General features: G+C 38.6%; 1 non-coding gene across 1 annotated transcript; it reads left to right on the top strand.

Annotated features, from left to right (window-relative positions):
- Positions 1 to 5750: 5750 nt before the first annotated feature.
- On the top strand, positions 5751 to 5822 carry TRNAD-GUC (transfer RNA aspartic acid (anticodon GUC)). Its single transcript has one exon. It is a non-coding gene; the product is annotated as a tRNA-Asp (tRNA).
- Positions 5823 to 6947: the final 1125 nt, after the last annotated feature.

Genomic DNA, 6947 nt, shown 5'->3' with positions numbered 1-6947 from the left:
GTTTTCCTTGTAATCATGAATATGAGTTGTTCGTTGTAAGTTTTTAAGTTTCGAGACTCTAATGAGGACGACAAGTCAGTTATTAGATCCCCAACTCCTCTTTCATTACGAACTTAACGATCTTGGAAACTTTAATCACTGGAGACAGCGAGTCGCTGTCCCGATGCCCGATGGGAATTCCGACCGACAGTTGTCGAGAGATTTGGGGAAAACCCTAAAGGGGGTTACACGTTTCGTCACACGGCCCTTGACCACAGCCTTACGAAATATGACACCTTAGCAGGGTAGTTTAGACCTCGTGAACGAGCAAGAAGACAATAAAGTTAGTGGCACCAGGTGTCGCTAGAGTCTGTGCATTACCATTTGTTATTGATTGCGTGATGGGTGCCGTTTTTAATGATAAGTTGGCACCCATTTACGTTTATCTATGGTCTTTTAATGATCTTATATTTAAGAAAATTGGTGGTGTTTCTTAATCCCATTGTGTACATTGTTTATTGCACTTTTTATTGTTTTGCATGTTCAACTCTTGGCTCTTTTTAATAATTTTATGAAGAAGAGCTGTAAACTTTTGTCTTCAGACATCATGTGCCCGATCGACTTTAGTATAGTATCGTTGTATATTCGTAGTTTTATTGTGGGTTTTATAAAAAGTGAGATGTTTACCATCTCAAGTTTAATGTCTAATGTGATTAGGGCAGTTAATAACAGTAATCAGGTTATGTTAAAGGAGGCAGCAAAGGAAGTAAGCAAACCCTTAGCCTTAATTATGAGAGCTTCTTTGGATTCAGGGGAGGTACCCATGGACTGGAGATGTGCAAATGTGACCCCAATTCACAGAGGAGGATCAAAGGGTGACACAAGTAATTATAGATCTGTTAGTTTAACTTCTGTTCCAGGAAAATTGATGGAGGCACTGGTTAAAGAAGCACTGCAGGATCATCTAAACAAGACTTCAGTTATAGCTCGGACACAGTTTGGTTTTGTTAAGGGAAAGTCTTGCCTGACCAATTTGATTGGATACTATGATGTTGTCACAAAGGAACTGGATGCAGGGAATAACTTTGACATCATATATTTGGATCTTAAAAAGGCTTTTGATACTGTTGCACATGGAAGACTGTTGAACAGATTGGAGCAGTGCTTTTTTTTTTTTTTTGGAGGCAAATTGCTGCTATGGATAAAGGGATGGTTGAGTGGGAGAAAACAGAGAGTGGTAATCAATGGACACTGCTCATCGTGGACTAATGTTATTAGTGGAGTCCCTCAGGGTTCAGTGTTGGGTCCATTGTTATTTTCTGTATTTATAAATAATATTGATGATGGTATATCAAGCTTAATGTCCAAGTTTGCAGACGATACGATGGTTGGCAGGGTTGTTAAGGACACTAATGACAGTACACTGCTGCAGCTGCAACAGGATCTAGAAAAGTTGAGCAGATATGCTGAGAGGTGGCAAATGAAGTTTAACATTGACAAATGTAAAGTACTACATATGGGAAGCAGTAACCCCAGAGTAACATATCAACTCTGGATCTACACTGACAGTGGTAGAGAACGAAAAGGATCTGGGGGTAATTATGCAGGCAGATATGAAATTTTCTGAAAATTGCAGAAGGTCTGCAAGAGTAGCTCATGGTGTCTTGTGAATGATATAGAGGAAATTTTCTATCAGCGATAAGGAGGTGATTTTCCCCTTGTATAAGGCAATGGTCAGGCCACACCTTGAGTACTGTATACAGGTCTGGAGGCCTCATTTTAAGAAGGATGTAGAGCTGTTGGAATGAGTACAGAGAAGGGCAACAAGATTAGTGAATGAAATAAAGGGTTGCTCTGAAGAAAGGCTTAAGTTTTGCAAATTACAGTGCCTGGAGACTAGGCACCTGTGAGGTGATCTGATAGAGGTGTATAAAGCCTTGAATGGTTTGAATATGCTCAATGCTAATGGGATTCTTCCTCTTGCTCAAAATAATCACCTGAGAGGGCATAAATTCAAATTGAGGAAAGACAGATGTAGGATAGATGTGCGGAAGTTTGCCTTTAGCCAGCGGGTAGTTGGGTTGGTGGAACAGACATCCATCCTTTGTTGTGCAAGTTGATAGGCAAAATAAATTTAAGCCTGAGCTGGGCTATTTGGAACGAACGGAGGGGTGAAATGGGAGCGGTTTTTTTTTTTTTTTTTTTTTTTGGCTGATGCTGCATAAGCTTGCTTTCTTGCATCATATGCCTCTACTAATGCTAATGCTAATGTTAATTCAACCACAACACTTAGGTAAATTATTTGGATGGGCTGGGAAATGGCAGCTGACGTTTAATACCTGAAAATGCAAGGTCTTGGATCAGGGTGACAAACAGTAATCCTAGAGTAAAGAACTGCTTGAATACCACCAAATTCAATATTACAGAACATGAAAAAGACTTGGGCGTAACTATACAATGTGATATGAAGTTTTCTGAATAGTGTGCACAGACTACTAGGATAGATCATGTGGTTCTTGTCAATAATGTATATATATGAGGAATGGTCAAAAAGTTTTGATAACGGAGTACAAAACTATAAATTTTCTATATATATATATTTTTTTTCCGTATATTAATCTAGAAGTTCAATATATTTTTTTGTATTTAATCTGCAGGCGCCTTCGTAGCCAGGTGGGCAGGAACAGCATGATTAGACCGGGATTCGAGCCCGTGACCGCCTAATACGGCGGATGCGGAAAGGTCAGGGAATGACCAACGCATATCCCCGGAGCAATATGGCCTTAGTTGCTAATGCTCCTAAAAATCAAATAACAAACAAACATTTAATCTGCAAAGAGTTTAATCGTCTCCAAAATATTCATCAGGTTGGGCATCAAACACCAAACTTCCACAGCTGTTTTTAGTTCTTCGGCATCTCTAAAATACTTCCACAAAGATGAGACTTGAGGTTTCTGAAGAAATAATAGTCACTTGCGGTCCCATCTGGACTGTACAGGCAGGGGGGGTCGAAATGTTCCAATCCAGTTCATGGATTTTATCCTGTGCAACCAGAGTTTTTTGTAAGGGTGCACTATCATGTAGAAGCAAAACTCGATGACCCAAATTTCCCCATATTATTTTCCGAATTGCAGATTTTAAACTTTGGCATAAGGCTGGAGTAGCATCCCCTTGTTACTGTGGTTTTAGACTTAAGATAATCAATTAACAACAGCAATCCTTTTGTGTCCCAAAAATATTGAGTTCTGAATCCAACCAAATGGTTTTGATTGGATCCAACCTTCAAAAAATAGTTTTCAATCGTATTCAATTCAAAACTATTAAAGCGTTAGCTTTTCCAGCTGATGGTTCGATTCAAAACTATTTGAAGGTTGTAGATTCCTCGTGCTCCCACTGTGATCTTTTCTAATTTAAATAAATTTTCTGTTTATACTCCGGGACGACCAAACAGTCAGAGGAGTTAACAAGATAGACAGAATACAAGAAACAGCACCGTATTCAGCAGTCACGGGCTGGAATTTGATTTCAGGATCATAAAATTGCAGCCGGATTTTATCAGCAGTCGCTAAACGAGATAAAAATCTATCTGGATAAACAAGAATTAATTTTAATTCTCTTTCGGTGACTCCACTTTCTGAAGTTTGTCATAAATAGGAAGGTTTCTGGGAACCATCTTGCACGAACTTTGTACGTTCCCAAACGCTCGTATATTATTGTTAAAATACTTCCATGGAAAATGTTAGGTACTTTTGCAAGACACGCAAATTTTACTGTTTTTTACACCTTTTTTTTTCAACGATGGCATTTTTTTTCATAACTGATTGCTTCTGATGACCAACCAGACATTGCACCACCCTCAATTGACACCCGTCCTCTTTTGAACACTGCCGACAATCTTTCAACAGCAGCATAACTGCGTCATACTTCCCCAAACACTCTAGTCATTCTTTAGCATTTCTGCCCTTTCTGGTTAAAATTTTTTCACCAACAAATAACAAAAAAAAAAAAAAAAAGCACTGAATCATTCTAGATTTGGCTGGACTCTTCTTCTTCCATCTTCCCACCTAAAAAAATAAAATTTGGAAACTGAATAAGACTTTGACACAATAAACTAACAAAATAGCTATTCTATAATTTATTAATAGCCTTTATATTCCCTTCCCTTTTCTCAGAACTTTTTGACCGCCCCTCCTAGAAACGTAGCTAGTAGAGTGATTATTCCATTACGTAAAGTAATGGTTAAGACGCAACTTAAATATTGCGTACGGGCTTGGAGATTCCATTTTAGAAGGTGTGGACCTGTTGGTAGAAAGAAGAGTGACGAGATTGGTTAAAGGCACAAAGGTTTTCTTATGAAGAGTTTTTAAGGCCTTGAAAGGTTTGAGCAAACTAAATGCCAAAGGAATTTTTAGGCTAAGTCACGTGACGTACAAAAGAGGGAATATTTTTTTAAATCGAGAAGAGTCGAAGAAAACTACTCTCGCGAGTAACCCAATGATAAATGCTGTTACAATTGCTGATTGTAATAGCTACGAACTGTATGTGAAAGGCCTGGATTCTAATTCCGTCTGGACAGGATATTTCATGAGCTTTTTTTCCACAGAGGGTTGCTTTGATTATTCTCCCTAAAACTCATTTTTCTCTCAACAAACTTACAATAGGATACATTCAATATATCATATGCATGCGGTTGATTCTCAGGATAGGATATTCAAATAAAAAGATTAATGATTAGAAATACATTTCCACTCTCCCCAAATTGGTTTTCTTGAGCTCCGATTCTCTTAAACGAGCCTGTTACAAATGAGTTTTGTAACAAGATCCATTGCCCGTTAAGGGGGGAAAAAGGAATTATGGCATTGTGGTCCGGTTCCATAGCAACTTATGGACCATAAATGTTGTTGCAACTTGTGCATGATTGTGCTGTTCTGTGATATTTTAATAAAATCCATCAAGTATAGAAAATTCATAATATGTTATACTTTTAACTCACCCGTTTTAGTTTTGATGTTTCTTTTATTGACCCAGATGTTTCTATTCAGATTCTAATTTTTAATTTTTATCAGTGTTTCTCTATTTTTAATTTAGCATAACACAAAGCTAAAATAACTGAATTTTAGCTTCAATTTCAATCCTAAAAATCGAAGTGGATGTTCAACGTAAACAATAAGCTTGTTCAGCGTTGCCAAATTTTTGCTTTACTATGGAACACGAAAGCATGCTTCTTATCATCCCCTCCTACAGGAGTTCAAAAATCACTCTGAAATAGCTCTTTGTTGGGTCCCAGGACCCCTCTAGAGTACCAGGTAATGTTAGACCAATTTTAGAAGAACAAGTGAAGAATGGCCCGGGAATGGAGAAACCAAGCCAGCAATAAATGATATGAAAATAAATCCAGAAATATGGGAATCCAGCATCAGGAAAAATCGCAAAGAAACTGCTTGCTAGACTGCAAATTGGCCACATATACATTTTATGCATTATCATCTCTTAGCTAATGAAAATCCTCCCTCCGTGCTCAATTCCAAGTTCAGTTTTCAGTAAAACATATTCTTCTGGTATGCCCTCGATTCAGAAATTCGCGATTCCTTTGGCTTCCACAGTTTATGTAATAATCATACCCTTCAACAGATACACTTCAGCAAATCTTGAAAAACTGTTTAATTTTGTTCAGCAAATCTAACAATTAAGAAACCTAGAATAGAAAAACACCTCTTGGACTTTGTTGTTCTTGTATCGTAAAAGCCTTAAGCAACAACAAGCGTCAGAAGTCCTCGGTAGTATAGTGGTTAGTATCCCCGCCTGTCACGCGGGAGACCGGGGTTCGATTCCCCGTCGGGGAGAAACAAGAGTTTTTTTATTATTTTTGGGAGAAATAAATTCAAATTGAGGAAAGATAGTTGTAGAACAGATGTGCAGAAATTTCCCTTTAGCCAGCGGATTGTTGATTGCTGGAACAAATTTCCATCTGTAGTTGTGGTAGTGACAACTTAAATAAATTCAAGGAAAAACTGGACAACTTTTGGAGCGAATGGATGGATGGATGAAATGGAAAATTTTTTTTTTTTTTTTTTTTTGTTGGCTGATGCTGCACTACAAGCTTGCTTTTTTGCACCATACGCCTCTTCTAATGATAACATGCCTAGCTTATCATCGTGGTAGGATGTCCAATAACACGTCTGATACCAGAACAAATAGAAAACTTGGTGTAATTCGTGCAGTTTGCAATGAAGCGGACAAAATTTGGTATGGTGGTTTACCAGAGAATAACAATGAAATGAGGACAGTTATAAGGGACATTTTTAGGGCTTGTATAAAAATTACCAAAATGATTACATTACAGAAGTCGATACGCGATGCTCGAAAATATCACATTGATATTTTCGAGCACCTTACCTACTGATGTCACATGACATCAGTACGGCGTACGATCCCCTCCAACGGCTAAACAGACCTGACAGCGGTAAACCATGCTCGATAGAATGGTGTCTATAAGATTCTGTGGCAACAAATCCCATTCTTTCACCAGCCCAGACCTTAGCTCACTAGGTGACCGAGGCGTGCAATGCAACGCCCTACACATGTTCGATCGGATTTAAGTCCGTTGGGCGCACTGGCCACGGCATTCGTTGAGCATCTTCAATTTCTAGATGTTCCTCCACCACTTAAGTTCTATGTGCCGTGGCATTGTGTTGCATGAAAAGAAAATCTCAGCAACATAAAAATTGACACGTAGGGTTTGCGGTACTTCTGCGCAGTTACGGTACCCCTCTCAAAAATATGAGGAGGGGGTGCAGACGTTGATCATTATTCCGCCTCATACGAGGACACTGCCTCCACTGTAAGTGTCTTTTTCTCTTATGTTGGAGGGATGGCACTGGATTCCTCGTTGTCTCCAGATGAAATTACGTCTAGAATCTGTTTGTAGGCTAAAACAAGACTCATCAGAGAAGAGAACTGTACCCCAT

Source organism: Mastigoproctus giganteus, chromosome 6 (assembly GCF_048544385.1).
Source record: "Mastigoproctus giganteus isolate SK-2022 chromosome 6, ASM4854438v1, whole genome shotgun sequence".
In the NCBI taxonomy this organism is placed as follows: Eukaryota; Metazoa; Arthropoda; class Arachnida; order Uropygi; family Thelyphonidae; genus Mastigoproctus; species Mastigoproctus giganteus.
This window is presented reverse-complemented; position numbering and strand designations above follow the sequence as displayed.